At 32.9% G+C, this 24,628-nt stretch overlaps 1 long non-coding RNA gene across 1 annotated transcript; it reads right to left on the bottom strand.

The window, feature by feature from the left end:
- Positions 1-10,635: 10,635 nt before the first annotated feature.
- LOC124543365 lies at positions 10,636-11,579 on the bottom strand. The gene is made up of 3 exons (XR_006967454.1): positions 11,439-11,579; positions 11,103-11,206; positions 10,636-11,008 (listed from the first exon to the last, which is right to left on the bottom strand). It is a non-coding gene; the product is annotated as an uncharacterized LOC124543365 (long non-coding RNA).
- Between the last annotated feature and the right edge of the window lie 13,049 nt (positions 11,580-24,628).

Genomic DNA, 24,628 nt, shown 5'->3' with positions numbered 1-24,628 from the left:
GTGGCAAGAAACAGCAAAAAATTCATATAGTACTTAAAAAAAAACAGATTTATAATGCTGTTATTCGCCTTATTAATATCCTGTGAAGGAATCCAGGCTAAATCCGTTATATTCTAAAAAGTATTATTTTAATGAACAATACGATTTATATATTAATTTAGGCTTAATAAGCTTTTTAAATTTTGTTCATGGTAAATCGATCATATATATGTACTATACTACACTTTACATTAAATCGACACATCTACAGATTGTAAGAAAGTGAAACCAAAGTGTTTGTACATAAATAAAAATAAGAAAGTAATGTCTAGTAATCAAGCAGCAGTGTTTTCAATATTTTGTCTATGAAAATTAAATGCACCTGTATGGGAATTTGACACGTGGAGATGACATGACGCGTGCAATTGTTACATAAGATTGAGGTTTCCACAATTTATATCCGATCTATAAATAAAACCTACCATCATATATTGTAATAGTATGTGCATTGTACGAGAATTTAATTACGAATTTTAATACAAAATCTTTCTAGTTAATTCTTAAATTATAAGAATTCTAAAAAAGGGTTTGTAGTTCCAAATATCAATATAGTTAGAAAACACCTAGCTACAATGTATTACTAAACTCGGCGGTCGTTAGTCACCAAGAATAGACGTGTGTCGATTCATATTAAAAATATACTCATTAGTGCCGTTTAAAAATGACTCTTAATGTAATAATCAATTGAATTTAAAGTTAAATTTCTTTATCGCTTTAATTAAATCGTTTTTCTTCTGTATGTTACCCGATATAAACAGTGAAACGCTCACCTTTATGAAGTACCTCACCCCCGTGTAAGCAAGACAATGGCTATTTTGTAGCTCTTTTACTTGCCGTTTCCGCCGTAAGCTGTTTAACTCAGCTTTGTAATAACAGCTTGCCTCTCGCAAAACTTTAATTTTGTTTGAATGAAGTTGAACTCTTTTGCTGTTATGAGTGTAGGACGATCGTCACCGCGTTCGACTGTAGAAGCTTCTGGATATAGCGGTGGTTCACAACCCGACCTATCTAAAATAAACTTAGTGGCTGCCATTGATCCGCAGCTCATTTTTAGAAAAAGAAAACAAACATCAAGTGTGTCCTGCGGATGCATCAATGAAGTCAAAGAAATTCGGTCAGAGTTGATCCGAATCGGCTTATTATTGGAAAAGTATGTTGGATCTAACGAGCAAATATTGAATAAAATGCAAGAAAGTGTAAATGAGGTTCAAACACAAATAACCAAGATTAAGTCTTCTAATGGACAAACTGTGAACATGATCCATGATAATGTTCAACAAGCTAGTGAATTAATAGGATCTACACATAACAACAAAGATGAACAAAAAGATATAAAGATTATCGAGAAACCCGTAGAAAAACAAAGCACTCAGGAGGATAAAAGAATTAAAACTCTTGAATCCAAATCCATAAAAGTAAATGATATCCTTAAAAGTACACCTCCATCTTCAACCTCCCAACCCAAAGAACATGTATGCTTGAATGAACGAGTCTGCAAAGAAGTTCAAGAATGCAATAATAGGGCGAATAATATTATATTTGCGGGCTTGTTGGAGCAAAACTATCGAGGTGCAAATGAAAGGCTATTGAAAGATGAAGCTGATATATTAAGTATTACTTCATTGGTAAGTAAAAACATTCCGAAGCCCATTAGAGTCTATAGAATAGGTAAATACATGCCGGGAAAGAACCGCCGAATTAAGGCATGTTATAGTTCATCAGAATATGTGAAACTACTTTTGCGCAACGAAGATAAGTTACCATTAAATATAAAAATATTTTCTGATCAATCTCCGACACAGCAAAAGAGCCTAAAAATCTTAAGAGATGAGCTGAAGCAATTAAGAAAGTGAGCTTAATGTAAAATATACGAAATTATCTGCAATAAAGATTCCTGAATTTAATAATATAAACACGCTTCATCATTATTAAAACTGCGAACTGCTAAGTCACGTCAACAACTATAGAAGTTCAAATGAGTCTCAGCGAAAACTTAAAATACAGTAACACTAATTATGGATAAAAATGGTTAAATAAATTTTAAAAGGATATTTTTTCATATTCTAGCAGTTGTATAAAAAGCTGGTGATACTAATTATTTACTAATTTAGTATAATTTTACTGTAAAAAAGAAACAAAGCTTTTGATCTTTAGTGACAGTAATAGTTATTTAAAAAAAAATTAAAACCTTTATTTTAAACTTAACACAAAAAACTAGATTAATAAAAATAATCTAACTGACTATCTTTTTTTTTCTTGGGATTGCTACACACTTACCAGCTTACTCCTTCTAACCAGACCAAATATGGTAAAAATAATTGACCCATATCTGTATCGCCTTTATAGCCGAAAATATTGGAAAATATCTTTTTTGCAGCAGATTAGAATAGTTTGACACTCACTACTTATTTCAAGGCATTTTGGCGATTTGTACAGTAAAACAGGACCTATTTTTTATAATTAAATTTAGTTAAATTTACATAGAATATATTTATATGTACACGGTAAACACATTCCACCATCGTCTTAAAAAGCTTTTGATATCATTAGCCACATCACTTCTCTTCGCACATTTCTACTTCTAGAGAAGTTAAGAAGCCTTAGAAATATTTCAATTCTATTAAGACGACAAAGTATAGGTAGTTAAAATTAATTATTTTAAAAGTAAGTTTGGAGTAGTATTTATTTATGGAGTGCTACAAGGCTCTATGTTAGGTCCGATTCTTTTTCTTGTATATGTATGGATAATTTATGAAATTGCACTCATTGGACACCCATAAAAAATAATCTGAACAAGATTTTAACAAGTATTTCTGTTTTTAATCTCAATTGTGAGGTCATCCAGTTACCAAAAATAATATATTCTTATTATTTTTGGTAACTGGATGATTATTATTACACTACCCGTAAAATTTATAAAAAAACCTTCTCACGTAATATTGCGAGATAATCTATGCCTTTTGGCACAAAAAAAAGCAAAAAAAAAGAAACCAAATTAATAAATATAAATATATCTTTACATGTATGTAAAAGGCCCTTAACAAAGGGCATATATATACATATGTAAGTATCTATAATGTACTAAAATAAAACAATTGTACAAATACAAAAACGAACTGATGTAACTTGTTATGTATTAAAATACAACAAATGTAAGTAAGTGAAATTTTAAGTATTCCTATAGTTTCTTATATCAACAGCAGCTAAAGTTTTTAATAAAGTACGGTTAGCATTAAGACATATAAATTAGTGATTTGAAGATAGAAGATAATGAACTGGGTATATAAAATCTTAAATAATAAAACACTTAATGTAAACAGTATTGTTAAAGTATTAATTACTAATTATGTTTTTATAAATACATATTTTTTTTTATAAAACTTAACATACACGAAATTGTTAGATAAATGTAGTAGTATATTATTACATAAAATTAATAGTCACTCATAATTACTGATATGGATAAATTAAAAAACAGATATTTGTATTTTTTGCATCAAGCCTGTAGCAATGTAATAACTGGTAGCGCAATTCTGGGAAAATTCATTTCCCATCTAAGTTCATCGAATTGAAAATATTGAAATGTTATGGGAATTCGCCTTATAGATACGTGTATTAAATAAATTTTATAAATATTATAATGAAATTCGCGTATTTCATTTGAACTATCATGAAAATTTGAATGGTCAAATATGAAGTTGCTCGATTATATATGAAATTAGATTAAAATGGGTTATTATAGATATAATATTCTTATCCTTTCTACACTATTAAATTAGGAACATGAAATTTAGTGAGTAGGATTGTATTAAATATTTTTTGGAAAATTAACCCCCCTAAGGGATGAAATAGAGGTTGACAGTTTGTATGGAAATCGGTCATTTTTCAGTGAAATGTAATACTTTATTTTTGGAATACTAATTAAGAATAAGTAGATACGCATTTAAGTGTTTCAGGATCTTCTACCCCAAAGTGGGTAAAATAAATGTTGAAATTTAGTATGGATGTTAGTTATTTTTTAAGTTCAAATAAAAATAAGTAAGAGAGTAAGATAAAAAATGAGAGATATTCTACTCTAAGGGGTGAAATAAATGTACAACAAAGAGCTACCTAAAGTCTTGAATAAACGTAGTATTTTAAGATAATCTATTAGTGCACATAACTTCAACGTGAGCAAATGATGACGATGATGATGGGTTTGACAGTGGATTATTTATTTTTATTATTAACATTGCATGGAATCAAGATGGTTTACACGCGAACTTTAACTAAGTTGGTTTAAGGATAATTTAATCTGTCTTTTTTCCCGATTTTTTTATCCTATTGTCTCCATCTTTAAATATTGATGTGAACGAGGACCACTTACATAAGTGAATTTGGATTTTACAATTCTTACAAGATATAAAGTCTTTATCCGACTTTAAGCAAGAGTAAAATTAATGCCTGAAATCGTTTTTCTTAGTTTAATTACTTACTTCTTAACTTTATTTAGAAATAGTTGTTGTTTATTTGTTCTTGTATATTAGTATTTAATACAAGGACTATAATGTTAATCGATACAGCCACGCCCTGCAACCGCCCTTCCAGAACGGCTTAATATAGAGACCGATAGCTTGCGCATGCCCATTAATCATTTTACATCTCTCATAAATCAATATGCAGTATGGTAAGATCGTCAGACTGCATTCTTGTGACAGAAAATTTCACATATAAATAAAACAACAATTAAAAAAAATTTATAAGTCTTAACTAAATAAATAATTAGTCTTAGAATTAGAACGAATTAGGCAAATAACTGACGTTTTCTAAGTCGATCATGATACGATTATTTGTCAAATTACTTTTTTGTTCCATTGGTTGTCGAAACGCTTAGCCTTTAGAGTAGTGGTGCAAAAAACTTCAAACAAAACACTCCATTGGTGACAAGAGGGCTGGTTCGTTTTTTTTCCCAGAGGATCGGAATTGCGATTCGACTAGGAAATGCTGTTAGCATTCTTGCCCCCATTCCACGCAGTTAAGATTTGTACAGTATCTAGTTTTAGTTCATATTTGTATATTCAAACATTTAATGTTATGAATACTTATGTTAATAAAAATAATATAACATTTGTATAGACATATACCTGCTTATAATATTACATCATGACGCTATATAGCTAAAGGAATATCAGATTTTCTCGAGACATTTGACAGGTATTAATTACCTTTTTACGTCGTACCTTTTGTCTATATTGTTTTCTGCTTCATGGATGGAAAAGACATCTTCACAGGATTGTATCTAAGCTTTTAACTAATTTTATACTTAGCTGTATTTTTTCATGTTGTATATGTTTTTGTATAATAATTAAAATAAATCTCTATACTAAATGAAATAACCATATTGGTTAGTAACAATTGAATCTTTCGAGTTACGTATTTATTCAATTAGTTTAAAGAAGAGTAATCAAGGTGTACAGACAAAATTCCATCCTCGCCAATTTCATACTTGTATGTATACTATCTATCGAGATACGAGTGTAAGCTGCAGGGTATTTCTTAGAATGCGCGACACGTTTGTCTAATTGAAAAGTTTGTACGACTAGTTACTTCATGGTCCTGACACCCTTTAAACCAAAATACTACATATAAGCTAGACAAACTATTGTGGTAGAATAAAAGATGTATAGTTAGTGGCCTAAGTCTTCTTGTACAAATCTCTACCTGTCTCTCTCTACTCATAATGATAATAATAATAAGCCCCCCGAAACCCAACCACACGTCCTGATTGACCATCTAATCACGTGGGGGGCGGACACACGATAATTAATTACTGGCGTGGCAAACGTGGCAATGGTAACCCATTTAATATGGAGACGCGTAGTAAGAAGAAACGTATAGGGCCGCTACCCAGGGGCGATCGCCGGGGCACACCTGGAGCTGGCGCTGGGTGTGACAGCATGCGGACCGTCAGCGGTGAGGAGTTGAGCAGGCGGGCTTCTCCCGATAAATTCCACACTACAGCCGGTCGTCGTGAGTTGAACAGGCGGGCTCACGGCGTTAATGCTACAGCCGCTACCGATGATGAAATTAACATACTGACAGACAGAACAAGTAGCCCAATAGAGCCTTATAATAGTCCTAGCACTTCATCATACACACCCTCTGTCCAGTCATCACCTTCCACTATTAGCTTAAATACAGAACCACACTTACCAGCTTTGAATGTTGCGCGGGACGCGAATGCCTTTTTGCCCGCGTCCACCAAGGCTGGAAAACCGAGAGTTCGCATGAGATGGAGCAAAGAGGTAAACTCATTTATCATGCGAACATATTACTATATTACCAATTTAGAGACTGACATGACCACATATAGACAGAAGATGCATGAACTTTTTAAACAAGAATAACCAGGGATTACTGTCACAGAACAGCGAATTTCTTATCAGAGAAGAACTATAGTAAAAAACAAACTACTAACCGAAGATGAATTGAACCGATTAAAAGAAGAAGCACGTATACAGCTACAACAACACGACGTTACTACACCATTACCCCGAAATCCGTCTCATTCAGAATTCCACTCTCAAACAGAATCTTTTACACTACCAAACACACAAAACACACACACATCAGATATGTCAACACAAACTGAATCTGTAACGATAATATTAGAAAACGAAGTTAATAATTTAAACGCACAAAATCCGATTACTGAAACGTACATACAAGAAATATATGATAAATTTAGTACAACTTTATTGCAATACTCAGGAACGGATCCACTAATACGTCCTCGACTTCCTAAAATAAAATATAGCCCACAACTCTACAATTTAATTCAAATATTTAACCAAAACATATTAAATAGATTTATTTCAGAAGATACACAGCTAATAGACATACATACCCTCATATACTGTACAGCATTAGTAATAACAGAAGAATTAAATCCTAAACAAATAGAAAATATGCAACGCACAAAAACTAAGCAAACTAATAAACCACCGTGGCAACAAAGACTCGAAAGAGATATCGAAAAACTCAGAGCGGACTGTGGTAGACTAACTCAGTATATTTACAATAATAATAGATCAAATAAAGTAGTAAAAAGAGTAGAAGAAATATTCCAAAATTGTATTATACACACTAAACATGACAGAAATAATAGAAAGCCAGAAGAATATTTGGACACATTAAAACAAAAACTCGCTCTTAAAGTTAATAGACTCCGAAGATACAAAAAAGCACAACAGCGAAGAAGTGATAACGCCATCTTTACAACGAACGAAAAGCTCTTCTATAGAAATTTACAAAAACCTCATACTCCCACTAACACAGCAACTGACAGAAACACAGACGTACCTACTAAACAAGATTTAGAAGTATTTTGGTCTGGTATATGGGAAGAACAGGTAAGCCATAATTCAAAAGCATCTTGGATAAATGACGAAAAAATAGAATTTAGTATAATAGAAGAGATGGAATTTGTAGAGGTAACCGAAACAGATATAACAAACATAACAGCAAAATTACACAACTGGAAATCACCAGGCACTGACAAGATACACAACTTCTGGTACAAAAAATTAACATCATTACATAAATGCATAGCGAAAAATCTAACACATGTCGTATTAGGACAACAGAAAATACCCAAATTCATGACAATAGGAATAACTTACATGCTACCAAAAACCAAACACTCATCACAACCTTCCCAATACAGACCAATCACATGCCTACCTACAATATACAAAATCTTAACATCAGCCATTACAAACAAAATTAACACACACATAGAACAACACAATATAATAGCAGAAGAAAAAAGGGGTGCAGGCGGGCCCATATGGGATGCAAGGAACAATTAGTTATTTATTCCACAATACACAAACATGCTGCCACAAAAAATAGAAATCTGCATTGTACTTATATAGATTATCAGAAAGCTTTTGATAGTATTCCACATTCTTGGTTAATTCAAATATTAGAAATATATAAGATAAACCCAAAAATAATAGACTTTTTGCGTAAAATAATGTCATACTGGAAAACAACACTACACCTTAACTATGGCCAAAATACTATCATTACACGACAGACACAGATTAAGAATGAGATCTATCAAGGTGATGCCTTGAGCCCTCTATGGTTCTGCCTCGCCCTTAACCCCTTATCGCACCTATTACACAGTTGCCGAGTAGGATATTCTCTTAAAAGTATAGAGGAAACCATTATATCACATCTGATTTATATGGACGACATAAAATTATATGCAAAGAGCGATAAAGACATGAAAAAACTAATAGAAGCAACAAAAGAGTTTAGCACGGATATCAACATGCAATTTGGATTAGATAAGTGCAAAACAATACATATAATAAAAGGAAAAATAAAACCGGGTAACTACGCAATAACTTCTTCTGATACAATAACAGCTATGGAACCAACAGATTTATATAAATACTTAGGCTATAATCAACTTAAAGGACTCGATCATACATCAATCAAACATACACTTACAATAGAATATAAAAGACGAATAAACGTTATATGTAAAACTCAACTCTCCGGAAAAAATCTTATAAAAGCCATTAATACATATGCTATACCTATACTGACATACTCATTTGGAATTATAAAATGGACTAAAACTGACATAGAACAAATAGAAAGAAACACACGCACAATTCTAACAAAACACAATAATCTCCACCCTAAATCTGCAATAGAGCGCCTAACACTCAAGAGACAAAATGGAGGAAGGGGATTGATAGATATCTTTAATCTCTGGCAAAAACAAATTAATACACTAAAAACATTCTTTCATTTAAAATCTCGTACTAGTGATATACATAAAGCAATAGTTGTAAATGACATTAACTACACCCCATTAAATTTAAGTGACCAAGGATATCATATGAATAACTGTATTGATTATCCTCAAAAGCAAAAACTAGAAAACTGGAAAAAGTAGGTACTACACGGACGCCACCCACATGACTTAGAACAGCCCCACATAAATACAATAGCATCAAACCAATGGCTCAAAATAGGAAACCTTTTCCCAGAAACCGAAGGTTTCATTATAGCAATCCAAGACCAAATCATTAACACGAAAAACTACAAAAAATATATTATCAAAGATCCCACTATCACAAATGATAAATGCCGTAAATGTCATATCCAACAAGAGACCATACAACACATAACAGGAGCATGCATAACCCTTACACAGACAGACTACACTCATAGACATAACCAAGTAAGCAATATCGTTAATCAAAAACTAGCACTCAAACACAAACTTATACAAAACACAAAAACGCCATATTACAAATACACTCCACAAACAATCTTAGAAAATGCCACACACAAAATATATTACGATCGAGGCATTCTTACCGATAAGACCATTCACTATAACAGACCAGATATAACTCTACAGGACAAAATAAATAAAGTCACTTACCTTATAGACATAGCAGTACCCAATACACACAATCTACAGAAAACTATCGCTGAAAAAATAAATAAATATAATGAGCTCAAGGAAGAAGTTACAAGAATCTGGAAACAAGAAAAAGTGTACATCATCCCTATAGTTATCTCCACAACGGGTGTTGTCCCTAATCATCTCCTCCATAGCCTAAAATTATTAGATCTAAATGAGTCCCTTTATATCCCAATACAGAAGGCTGCTATTTTGAACACATGTAGAATAGTAAGAAAGTTCATGCAATTAGAAGAGACTGACACAACATAATTACTACACATAAATATTACATACATAAATAACACATACCACATACTGCATTCACTTGATTTATATCCGTGAATGTATGTAGTTTACACCAGCTTAAAGGCTGAGAAAAACAAAATTTCCGAAAATGATAATAATGATAAAGCCCACAAACCTGATTTACCCCCTCAAGTCGTCACTTAAAAAGTAGCCTATCTACTTTCTTGAGCCTTAAATTTACTTCGTGATAAATTTCATTCAGGTCTGTGGCTAAGCCTTGAAAACGTATTGGACAAACAAAGTTATATACATTAAATAAATTAATAGTGTTTCTACTACCTGAACAAAAGTTTAAATAATTATTAATTCTTTATTACACAATAGTTAATTTAATCTGGCAGTACTAGGGTATTAAAATATGGAGCCATGTCATTAACCTGGTTCAAGTGGGCATTAATGAATATTTCGCTCAGACATCGCACCACCTGTGTGTATTGTGTTTACAAAAAGTATCGTATCAAATTTTCGATAGTAAGCGTAGTCATAGTCAATAAAATAATCTCGTCGTAGATAGGTTAGGACCAGAAACCGAAAATGACAAAAACAGAGAGGCTACATTATATTTTCTAACCTAACCGAGACAAAACGTTTTAATTTAACCATTAAAACCTTTTTTCTCAGTTGGGTTATTTTAGTAATAAAATGAACTTAATTAAAACAAAGATAAATAAAAGTCACTTTTCTTAAGTCAGTTGAAAAACGACGGAATAATTGTCAAGTCAAAATATGTTAGTAGTTTTTTTGTTAGACTATTATCTAAACTTGGATTAAATGAAACAATATATGTGAAACATTTTATTTTATTATGTTTTTTACAACTATTATAACTATTACTATTACAAGATGACGATTACTTGACAATTACTAGTTTATTCCTTGGTTTTTGGAATTAATCCTTGTAATACACGAAAGGTAATAAATACGTATTACTACCTAAGACTATAAAGTATTATACAGTTATATAATCAGTAAAGTGTAACAGATATTACGATAAATTACATTAAATTAATAACAATACGCAGTATAATAATTAGATTATAATAATATCTCCAGTTTACATGTAGGACCTATTTAGAGCTAACCTTTTTCGAATGCGTATATTCTACTAAACGAAAAGTCTTTGAAATATTAGGTGATAACTTCTAACTCGTACAGAATGGACTTCAGACCGGAGATGAAGAAGCAAACCTTGAAAGAAGAAATATATTAGTAAAATTAGAGAGTAATAAAACTTAATAAATTGAAATTGATTGTGGTTATTTATATTGTGAAAAAAACAAACCTTATAAATTATAGTATTTGTATGATCATCTCAACTACAAACTGCGCAGCTTCACGTACTTCCTTTCATCTTTATATTTATCTCATATTAAAGGAGGGCTAAGCCTGAAATCAGTAACAATTTATCAATATATTGCCAGATATATTGCGAGATAGGTATACATGTACAATAATCCTAATGGTAATTTTTATATGATAAAACTATAATTTTATTGTGAATCAAATACTGTATTATTAGTAAATGTTGCTAGTATCATGACTCTTCGATCCATTGCAAAGTCGAATTTGAATGAATTAAAAAATTTATATTATTCTTTTTATAAGTTTATAAACTTACTATTTTTGAAACAACTATGCTTAATAAGTTATTGCTTTTATACACGTTCTGATAAAATGGATAAATAAAATAAATATTAATTACTTTTAAAATTAAACACAATATAAAAATTAAAATAAACGTGATACTAGTGTCAAAACAAGCACTAGTATGTCTTGATTTCATGTAAGCTAAAACAGATCAATTTGCGCATGCGTAGCTTTTTTCAATCAATACATTAAAACCCATCCACAGACTACGACAGCCAATCAGAAGAGAGTGCGGAGGATCAAAATTAATAACATGTTTGGAATCCGAATAAAATTAAAATTACTTTTATTAACAATAGTACGAAGAAAGACAACGATACTAAATCATTTAAATTTCCTTTTTGTTTATCCTTTCATCACAACAAATACAAGTAAAGGTTAGGCCTCGGGGTCAAGACGCCATCTTGAAGTTTTTGGCGGGAATGTTGCTATGTAGTCTGTGGCGAGATTGATAACACTAAAATAATAAAAAAAACGGGTTCAAGGTCAATCTATGTCAAAAAAATAGGGAGAGCTAAATAATGAAAACGTTGTTTAGTGGGGTTAAATCGGCTTCTTAGTCGCGTTATTCGACTGTAGATTGTTGTTTAATATTAATAATATCTAATTATATAGTGATTAATTTTTTTAAACTTGTTAATCAGGATTGAATCTGAAAAAAAAACAAGGTACCGTTTTGTTTTCAGATTCAATTATGATAACGCCCACAATAACAATAACAAATATGATGTTGTTAAGGATGATATAGAGGTTCTTTCCCGACATAATATATATTAGAACGTTTATGTATTTTTATTATTACGGAACTTAATTATTTTAATTTATCGCTTTAATTTAAGATATTGACTATATTGTATGTATTAAATAAAATATTTAATATCTCAACTTGTATGGTAATACTCTAGTAGGTATAAAGGCCGTTCATATAGAGCTTTTAATCAAATAATTTCATTAAAACGAATAAATTTGCGTATTACATTCCTATTCGTACATTGTATAAAGGCAACCTATATACATCCTACAACCTAGATACATTTATCCCGCAAACAATTGGCCGTCCACTGAAGGCGAAAATGCGTTTAAACTGGCGTCCACCTGCTTTTGGCGTCCGTATACCGGACGCCACTTTTTTAGCCGGTGGCATTGAGGTCCTATTCATCCTAGCTAGCCGTAGTACAAAAATCGACGGAAGCTAAAAATCACTCTAAATAGTTGCAATAAAATATTGAAAAGTTCTCGAAGAAATCACCGCGCAGGTGAGGCGCTGCCGCAGCGCGTATATCGCACACTGTATATCGAGGGGAATTCCTGCTTACGGATTCGCGTATTTGGCGTCCAAAATTGCGACGTTGCCATCTCGCTCATTACTTACGTGTTACATAATACCTATTCGGTGCTTGATTATTGTTTGTTTTACATCAGTCATGTAATGTTTATAAAATATATTAATAATGAATATATGAATCCCCGAGGACTTCGTGGAAGTTTTTTTTTATATATATTACAATAATTAATATTTATATCCATCTACGACATCATCCTCTAAGGAGATAAAAGGGGGTGAAAGTTTGTACAACATCTATATCAATCGTGATTGGTATCTGTACTGTTAAATCTTCTGTTATCTGTGATTGGTAGTTTTCAACCGACTTCCAAAAGGAGGAGGTTATCAAATTCGTCTGTATTTTCAACCGACTTCCAAAAGGAGGAGGTTATCAATTCGTCTGTATTTTTTTTTTTTTTTTTTTTTTTTTTTTTTTTATGTTTGTTACCTTATAACTTTTCACTGGGTGGACCGATTTTGATAATTTTTTTTTTGTTTGAAAGGTAGTGCTTCCCGTGGGGTCCCATTTTTTTTATTTTTTTTTCCGATGATGGTATCCATGTGAAAACGACATAAGTCTTAAATTTGCATTATGTATATGCGCGACAAATAGGTGAATAACTGAAAATCACGTTAACCAATTTTGACAATTCTTTTTTTATTATAAAGGATATACTTTAAGGGTAGTTTGGTGAAAGTTTGGTCAGGTTCTGAGCACAGGATCCATGACAAATTAAGGGAACGGGAGGGAACGGAACAATTCTGAGGAGCACGTTAGCAATACTCGGTCGAATCTTTTATTTATGGGTTATTTGGATATTTGAGTCACCTTCCGTAACGTGGTTATGTTTATGTAATTATCATAGTCGAATATTATAATCAACTAGCTACCACCCCGGCTTCGCACGGGTGCAATACTGATACTAAATATACTACAGAATTTGTTTATATACGACATCACATCGCAAACTTCTAAAATTATCAGTGTTTCTTTACTTTATTGTTCATGTTTTATATACACAAACATTCCCCTTGAATCACACTATCTTTTAAAAAAAACCGCATCAAAATCCCTTGCGTAGATTTAAAGATATAGGGACAGAGAAAGCGACTTTGTTTTATACTATGTAGTGATGGAACTCCTATACGGCTCGCAGTTAGGGTGCGATATGGGGCAGAATTTCTTACTATCTTTAATCAAATTTTGTGTATGTGATGTGATGTCATGTGATGTACGAAATATAGTTGGTCTTTTTCAAAGTTTTTTTGCTGAGTTCGATTACAGCTCTTTCGAGGGATCCTTGTAGTTTACGCCGCGTGACGTATTAAATCCGCATTTTCGAAAGTCTATTTTTGCTTTATTCGCAAGTTTCCTTTGAAATTGTCCTCGAAGTAGTTTCTGACTCATATAAACGGAACGTTTAATCTATCCATATTAAAAAAAATTAGTTAGTCAACATCAGCTTCACTTAAAATCAAAAAATAAATAAAATTTTAACAAAAAGAAAAACCGACTTCAAACAAAACACTATTTTAAAACAAATGAATATGCACGAAAAAGTAATAAAAATAATTGCGTATTCAACATATTTTTTAGAGTCTTCCTAAGTTAAATGAAATGAAAAATATTAGACTACTTAAAAGTCGATTAACGATTATATCATGTAGTTATAATTATTGTTATATTTGGAGTCGGTGTCAGCCAATAAAACCCTACAGTATATCTATCAAAAAACAATACGAGAATACTTTGACAAATATGTTTTTTACAAATTACCTTTTACACAATAATATACTGGATCAATCAAGGGGCTCGTATCGCTTCTTTCTTTTGATTGTTGGGGCGTGGCTGACACCGGTTCCAAATATACCAATAACTATAACTACATGATATAATCGTTAATCGACTTTTAAGTAGTCTAATATTTTTCATTTCATTTAACTTAGGAAGACTCTAAAAAATATGTTGAATACGCAATTATTTTTATTAGTTTTTCGTGCATATTCATTTGTTTTAAAATAGTGTTTTGTTTGAAGTCGGTTTTTCTTTTTGTTAAAATTTTATTTATTATTATTCGGTGTAAACAAACCGGCTTATAATAATATTATTAACCGGCGTATACGGACGCCTAATAGCTGTATACGGACGCCCAATAGCTGTATACGGACGCCCAATAGCTGTATACGGACGCCCAATAGCTGTATACGGACGCCTAATAGCTGTATACGGACGCCCAATAGCTTTATACGGACGCCTAATAGCTGCATACGGACGCTCAATCAAAAAAAAAACAGAAATCAAAATAAAATTTATTCAAATAGGCTTTAACAAGCACTTTTGAATCGTCATTTTACAATTAAGTGAAGCTACCACCGGTTCGGAAAGTAGATTCTACGGAGAAGAACCGGCAAAAAACTCAGTAGTTACTCTTTTTCAACACTTAAAAAATATAAAGTCATGTTAATTAAATACAATTATTTAAATTAATATATTCAGCTTGGAAGTCAACAGATACCTCCACGCTTTTTTTCATCTATTCAATCTTGTTTCGAATAATATGCCTTTTTTACCAAAATACGAAATGGCAAAGTTAAAAATTTCTGTCGAATTTTATTATAGAATCGGATACCTTGCCCCAAGAAGGATTTATTGACTTTGCGGAGTCGGAAACTTGGTGTTATAAGCTTATCCTTACTTTTAGTGCACAAACAATGATGATCACTGATTTTATCAAAGTGATCAATGTTACTGTGAATATACATAATATCGTTGTAAATATACTGAGACGCAACAGTGAGTATTCCTACTTTTTTAAAAACATCCCGAAGAGAGTATCTAGCTCCAAGATTATAAATAAACCGGATTGCTCTCTTTTGTAAAATAAAGACAGATTAAATACCTACAGCATTACCTCAAAGTAATATGCCATATGACAAATACTGTGAAAAAAACCAAAATATACTAGACGAGCGGTATCAACCTCAGTTAGTTGTCTAACTTTTCTAAACGCATATGTTGCAGAGCTGAGTCTTCCTGTTAGGGATGATAAATGAGGACTCCGCTAAAGTTTGGAATCCAATTCTATTCCTGAGAACACCGTAGTATCGGCTACATCAAGACGGTCACCGTTTATAGATATCTTATAATTATGCTTTCTAGCATTGGGTAGGGTAAAAACTACACATTTTATTTTTTGAGCAATCAAAACTAAATTATTTACTGTAAACCAATTGTGTGTCTGTGATAATGCACCGTTCACATCGTCATAGTCAGTTTTTTTTGTCAACCCTAAAATCAGTGAAGTATCGTCAGCAAACAACACTATATCACAAATACCTTTAACATAAAAAGGATCATTTATATATACCAGAAATAGAAAGGGACCCAAAATTGAACCTTGTACAATAGCCGATAGATCGTGATCTTGAAGCATACAGTACTATTTTAGGTGGTACTATGTGGCTGTATGCTACCAACTTTAAAATGAAAGCACTGTTCCCAGTAATTTCATTTTATTATAAATACTATCATTTTATTATCGTAAATATGAAATTTGGTAAATTTTTATGACATAAAGGAAAAATAAAACACAGGCGATAACAAATGCAACAACAAAGTAATATGATAGAGAAGTCATAATTATTCCGATGAAGTTTTATGGGCAAAGCCACTTGTGCTAAGAGTGAAAATGAGAGACATCGAGATCATATTTGTGCAAACCAAATATGAATCTAATATAAAAATTTGAAATCGCTCAAGTTTTTCGCTGATCCTCCGTGAGATCTGGATAACAGTCGTCGGCGTAATCATGGGTTAAGTTAAAGTAAAAGATTCGTATTTACACATCGGACATCCGTATATGTATAAGCCTTACGAATATTGGAACAAAATAAACGTTGAACTGTTTGAACAGAACAGCGATAGAAAAAGAAAAAGACAACAAACCTAAAGCTGGCAACGTCGCACTTCCAAATACAGTCCATCCTGTGAGGACGCTAAATAATCGATGCCATAGGTAAATTATGATCAATATATCTAGGATACCTTAAATGTATCATCATGGTTAGGGGTTCAAAAGTGTTTGGGCATGACTGAAAGACGAATATCGTGGAATTTTTTTATATCGGAAAACAATGTATCCCAAGGACCTGGAAATCAAAAAATTAAACAGTATTCATTAAGACATGTTAAGTAAATTAAGGGGAACTTGGGGACGTGGTAATGATGCACCACGTGCATGACGCCAAAAAGGTTGTAGGATGTATATATATATCACATGATTTTTAATTATTTATAAACGTACGATTACACTCCGCAGAGAAATCTTTATATTTATATAATAAATACATACTATTCAGCAATTAAAGAAAATTAACTAACTTTATTTATAAGTTCAGGAATAAATCAAACGTACATATTATATTTATACCTATATCACCGTAAGACTACGAAATTCGTTAGATTACAATCTATCTTGTCAGATTGTGATCTAACGAATCTGAACTGTCCAAATATTGTGAACCGTGAAATATTATTGCAATTTAACGTATTATTTTTCGCTATATTGTAATCTATCGAAGTTATAATAATGTCACGAGACATATTGTAATCTTACGAATTTTGCAATCTTACGGTGACATATAAGTATTGGCACAGGAATCACGCTATCAATCTTCACTTACGATACCTACCCAGGTATAGGTATACGTAGAATCACTTCTTAAGTAATCATTCTGATTCCAAAAGTCGAGCCACTCGGTGGTCTCTATTGATTTATGAGAAATAAAAATAAATACCGTTACAATCTTTAAGATACAATACTTATTATGGTATTAAAAAAATCTACGCTACATAAAATAAGTTTCGTTTGGGTGAACAGTGTAATCCGGTGAATTTGTGAAGTCTGTGTCTAGTCGAGTGCATATCGCTGACTGGTCCTTTTATTTTACATAGAGAAGCCAATTTTTACTTTGGGTTGTTTTCTCTTTGTAAAGTAGTACTAATAGGGTTTGTGTGGTATTAATGTACTACATCGGCTTAAAAAGTCGGATAAGAAGGAGTAATTAAAAAAAGTCTTTGAAAATCTGTCGACATAAGTGTGGGACTTTGACTTCATCAGACATTTTTTTTTATAAAACACCTTCACTTCAGCATTCATTTAACTGTGAGACCAAAGAGAAGAAGAGGGAGGATGCGTGTTTATGTTTATTGAGAATACGTCATAAATAAAACAAATGATGTACTTTATAAACATTTACATGGGATTTTTAACTTTAATGTCGACAAGTTTTCGTCCAACTAAGCCTAGTTTTTCCTATTGTACTTTGAAATAAAACGCAAAGATTATTGTTGATAGCAAACCTTGCGAATGAAACGATCGCCTCCTGGCTATTTCATTTCATATTAAATTGTTTATATAATATATGAGACAAAAAAACCCGCTGAGTTTTTTTCAACGGTTCTTCTCAGGTCAGGGTATTTTCTTTTCCGAACCGGTGGTACTGTTTCAATTGACCATCAATAAGAGAGTGTAATACTTCTATATTGAATAAATTTATTTGAGTTTGTGTTTGAAAAGAGATTTTTAAGAAGTTAAACAAGCTTTGCAACAGATAATGCTCAAACATTTGAAATAATACGTAAGATCTGTTATTTCTATTTACTTTACTAAAATACCATTTTAGTGTAATCACTTGGTGGTAGGGCTTTGTGCAAGCCCGTCTGGGTAGGTACCACCCACTCATCAGTTATTCTACCGCCAAATAACAGTACTCAGTATTGTTGTGTTCCGGTTTGAAGGGTGAGTGAGTCAGTGTAACTGCAGGCACAGAGGACATAACATCTTAGTTCCCAAAGTTGGTGGCACATTGATGATGTATGGAATAGTTAATATTTCTTACAGCATCATTGTCGATGGGTGATGGTGACCACTTACCATCAGGTGGCCCATCTGCTCGTCCACCAACCTATACCATAAAAAAAAAAAAGTGCGATAACAAGTACTAGAATATCAATCGATACAGCGACGCCCTGAAACTGCCCTAGAACCTGGACGCAGCTAAATTCAGACCAGTATTCAAAAGTATATGCAACTAATAAAAGTATATTGACGTACACGGTTACAATCGTTGTAATTGTATTAAATAGACACCAAATAGAATGCATTACGATACGTAAAAAAATTACAAGTATTTAAAGGAGAGGTTATTAAAGTTACGGTGACAAATTCTTGATACTAGCAGACCTTGTAGAACTATCTTTATACGAGTGATAAGTGTAGTATACATATAGCGTATACTAATTGACTTCATATACTATAAGTTAATCTTGTAGATACAATACTTTATTTTTCCGCAACTGTAAACCACGTAAATAAGAGATTGCTAGCCCAATTCAATGTAATTGGCTATCGGGGTAATAAATGGTGAAATGAATAAACTACTGGTAATAAACAAGTATAATACAATTGTATAAGTATTGTGCTCGACAAAAAAATCTGATTTAAGTTTAATAAATTTAGCTTTTTTTCTTAGTAAATTATATATAACTACTAAGTATGAATATCCTGAGTAGTAACTAGGGTTGATAAACGTGAACATCTCAAGTTACTACTCAGATGTTCTCGCTTATTTGCAAGGTTAAGGTTGAGACATAGGCATTAGATAACCGATATTATTCGCCCACATGATATGCAAATGGATCATATAGTGCGTTTTTTATGATATAATAATTCTAAATCAACGTGTTCGAATTGGTGTGTTAACGTTAATATCTACATAAAAAACTACAATCTTCAAATAAACTAATCCTCTGAATGCGAAAGTGAAATAAAAACGGTTACACGACAACTAAGCTAGATGGAATTGAAACAAATATGGTAGTAAAATGAGGGTAGGTAGGTAATACAAAATATAAGATATCAGTGGTTTGTTCATATATAATGAAAAATTAAATTAATGTTAAGCAATCTCTATAGAGTAGAGAGAGCAATCACTATAGATAGAGTCGAGATGGCCCAGTGGCTAGAACGCTTGCATCTTAACCGATGAGTGCGGGTTCAAACACAGGCAGGCACCGCTGATTCATATGCTTAATTAATCTTTATAATTCATCTCGTGCTCAGCGGTGAAGGAAAACATCGTGAGGAAACATGCATGTGACAAATTTCATAGAAATTTTGCCACATCTGTATTCCACCAACCCGCATTGGAACAGCGTGGTGGAATATGTTCCAAACCTTCTCCTCAAACGGAGAGAGCCCAGCAGTGGGAATTTACATTTTACATTTATTTGGCTGTAGTTTAATTACTACAGAAGCAAAATATTATAAAAAAATATCTTTTAAAACTACGTACAGATTCATTACTCTATTTGAACTATTTTGAGAAGTGTTGGTTTTACATTTGGTTGTGTTGGACATGCGCATAGCAGTCCAATTTCATGTCCCGGACAAATCCCGGGCTAGCTGCATTGATTGACATGCAATGCATTGATATAATCATAGATGTAATAAATTTTATTAATGTATTCAAAAAATAGTGTAAATTTTACCAAATCTGTTAAACTAAATATTTAACTACAGTCAGAATCGTCGAAAATTTTAAGTCACGCTCATCTCAAGTAAGAAGTTCTGAAATAAATCTGTTATTAAGAAAAAAAATTATATTCCAACTACACTATGAAACAAGGAGAGATATTATTTTATGTCCTTATATTATTGTGGGGACGATTTGTGTTCCTTATATGTTACACAAACACACACAACAGCCTGTAAATTCCCACTACTGGAATAAAGGACTCCTCTCCCTTTGGGGAGAAGGTTTGGAACATATTCCACCACGCTGTTCCAATGCGTGTTGGTGGAATACACATGTGGCAGAATTTCTATGAAATTTGTCACATGCAGGTTTCTTCACGATGTTTTCCTTCACCGCTGAGCACGAGATGATAATTCATCTCTTGCTCAGCAAAGACAAATTAAGCACATGAAACAGCGGTGCTTGCCTGGGATTGAACCCGCAATCATCGGTTAAGATGCACGCGTTCTAACCACTGGGCCATCTCGACTCATGTGTTAGTAGTTAAATTTATATAAAAATAATTTATAAAATTTCGTTGCATAAAAAAGACTCGGAATTAACACACGCCTTGTATTAGCGAAGAAATGTATCAGGAGGAGTCCGTCCACCTCAGTCTTATAGTTATGTATGTATAATGAGGCGACGGAGAGGTTGTATCGCGATTAGCTCATATCATTTAAGTAAGATAAAGTCTGAAAAAATAAGCCAAACTTCCCTTATTATTTAGTAATGTAAAATAAACTTTTCAAACTTCTTCTTACTTCTTTATTGAATATTGAATATTCCTTTATTGAATAATCTTTTTTTACTTCAAATATTTAATACAAAATAGCAGAATTTTTTCAAAACAAATTCCGTATTTTCTTTCTACTATTGCAAAACACTCTTTTTCATGAAAAGAGAAGTGAATATAATAATATATAAAGAAAAAAATATAATAAAGAATGAAGCCTATTGTGTATTGCAACAAAAATTTACTCGCGCTAAAGAGAATATATATAAAGACCTTAGAAGAAATGAAAAACACATTCATAGTACTAAGAAAATAAAGTGCGAAGAGAAAAAGCTGAAGAAGATAAGTAACGACTTTTACGAGAAAAACAGAAGAGGTTTCTTCAGGGAAATAAATAAGGGCAGAAAAGAATTTAAACCAATAACGTCTGCTTGGAAGGGGAAGGCCTAATTTTGGGAGATAAAGGACAAATATTAGAGAGGTGGTCCCAATATTTTAAAAATTTGCTGAATTCTCAGCCTGCCAATGAATTGTTTCCATCAGGCCAGCCTGTGGTTGACACTCACAATACCACACCGTCTCTGGAAGAAGTGAAATCCGTCATATAACAACTTCAGAACAACAAAGCACCTGGGGTGGATAACATACCCAGTGAACTTATAAAATATGGCAGAGCTATTCTAGCGAAAGAGATTTACAATCTCATTAAACTAATCTGGGATAGGGAAACAATGCCAGGCGAGTGGAATGTCGCTCTTATATGTCCACTCCATAAAAAGGGCGATATTTTAGACTACAGCAACTACAGAGGCATATCACTTCTCAACACCTCATACAAGCTCCTTACCAACTTACTTTTCAAGAAGATTCGTCCATTTGTTGAGGCCCGTTTGGGAGAATATCAATGTGGCTTCCGTCCTAATCGTTCAACGATTGACCAGATATTTTACCTTAGGATGATCCTTGAAAAGGCACACGAACATCGACACACACCATCTGTTTGTTGATTTCAAGGCTGCCTATGATAACGTGAGCCGTGACTTTCATTACAAGGCAATGGAAGAAATGGGTATTCTAGCTAAACTCATCAGTTTAACAAGGATGACTTTGAGTAATACTGAATGTAGAGTGCGGATTCAGTCAGATCTCTCGAACATCTTTCGTGTGCACAACGGTCTTCAACAAGGTGATGCGCTTTCTTGCCTTCTATTTAACATTGTTCTTGAAAAATGTATTCAAGATTCCAAAATAAACACCACAGGAACTATCTTCTATAAATCTACTCAGTTGCTGGGGTACGCTGATGACATTGATATTATAGGAAGATCCGCCCAAGCTGTCGAAGATGCATTTATGGTCTTAGAAAATGCCTCAACTCCTGCCGGACTCCACGTCAACACTGATAAGACCAAATACATGAACGCTTCAAAACACCAGCGAGAACACCAACCGCAAGTCATCTTTGGTGACAAGAACTTTGAAAAAGTTGACCAGTTCGTGTATTTGGGCTCCCTAATTACAAGCAGCAATGAAATAGCTGAAGAAATAAATCGACGACTTATTGCCGCTAATAAATGCTACTACGGTCTTCTTCGCTATTTACGATCCAAACTCTTATCAAGAACAATTAAAATACTTCTTTACAAGACCTTACTTAGTTAGACCCATATTAACCTATGCATCAGAAACGTGGGTTCTGAGCAAAAGAAGTGAGGAGATGTTGCTTGTTTTTGAGCGCAAAGTACTGAGACGCATATACGGTCCTGTCCTTGAGAACGATCGGTGGCGCATAAGATACAACCACGAGCTGTATGCCCTGTATGCCGAGCCAAATGTGGTTGGACACATAAAAATTGGACGTTTGAGGTGGGCTGGTCACGTGCAGCGCATGGATAACACCAGAATGCCTAAACTACTTGCAGAAAGCCAACCAGAGGGTCGCAGAAACCCAGGAATACCAAAGCTTAGATGGCAAGATGGTGTTAATAAGGACGCAAGAACTGCGGGAATTTCGGACTGGAAAACAACATCTCTCGATAGAAAAGTCTGGAGAGACCTACTTGACCAGGCCAAGGCCCACAAGAGGCTGTAGCGCCAGAGATGATGATGATGATGAAGTGAATATAAATGTTATCAATAGACAGTAGTAGTAATCGAGCGATGTATTTGTTTATTTATTTATTTATTATACTTTTGAGGTTATTTTCATATTATTATTTCGTTAGTTAATTTGGGGTTAAGGCAAGTTATTCAATATAGACATTAAAAAACTGGGCAGATTATCAATCAGGGAAAAGTATTTTTAGGTTATTTTTAAATAAATACCAATATAATTAAAAATCATTTCCATAATAGAATAAATGTTCATCACATAATATGTATGTTCATTCAGACAACAAGCTGACCAAAGGAGACCCGATTTTTTTTGAATTTGGTAAATGTCTAATGTAAGGTAAAATAAATGTGTTAAATATTCCTTAAAAAAATCTTGGAATAAACAGTTATTCGGTCCGTGAGATGTTAATTTACTTAACAGTTATGTATCCAATGTTATAGATATCAGTATAGAATAAATAAAACAAAGCACATAGAATCAGTATATTAGCATCAAGAATTACAAGATTTATGAACTGATAACTTAAAATAAATATACTACTTACAATTGATCTTTTTACGTTTTCTTTAAATATTACAAATAGTTTTACCCAAATTCCATAACAGTAGGCACAATAATTTTTGATCCACTTTGGTGAAATCATATTATAATTAAAGCAACATTAACATAAACAGTTTCAAAAACTGGGACTATCCTAACGAGCACATTTAATAATACATATATAAATAACTGTACTTTTATAACTTAGTTCAGTGACATTTTACGCGTAATGAATCGTAAGCATATGTTCAACATAAAGCTAAGGTACACACTGGTACACACAGGTAGCTACACTGAAGAGTATATAGTTCCATAATATGGAGCTGACGCTGTATCGTTGCACTGTCTTGTAACGTATTCAGCAACATCGTATATGACCCAAAAATATGTTGCCTGCTCCCACTCCGACAGCAAGTATACGAGTCTCGCAACATTGTCACGCTACATTGCAACATTTTTACCCTACATTGCAACACTGTCACGCTTTGTCGTCGACTGTAGACGTATACGCAACGTGTCAATATGGTTGCAAGGTGGTTACGATTCTGCACTCCAGAAATAAGTCTGCACATTGTACTACCAAAGCCTTCTCGGTTAACATGTCTATAAACACTGACTAGTATCGCAGACGTCTTGTTCTTGTTGTTCTTGCTGTAGTATTTGTCTCGGAGTCATTTTACATAGTTGTGTGGGAACATTTACTCCTTGACATATTCGAGGACTAATATAGTTACAATAGTGCGATGAACAATGTGCATTCAATAGCTTTCAAGTAAGTCTTCACTAGAATTCTTGATAAAAAAACCACCACTTTATCTTTGTTTTCTCCGCATGACAAATAACGGGTTTCTTGAAAATTTTCAATTT

Source organism: Vanessa cardui, chromosome Z (assembly GCF_905220365.1).
Source record: "Vanessa cardui chromosome Z, ilVanCard2.1, whole genome shotgun sequence".
Lineage (NCBI taxonomy): Eukaryota > Metazoa > Arthropoda > Insecta > Lepidoptera > Nymphalidae > Vanessa > Vanessa cardui.
Note: the sequence above shows the minus strand (reverse complement) of the source record. Positions and strands in the feature narration are given on the sequence as shown.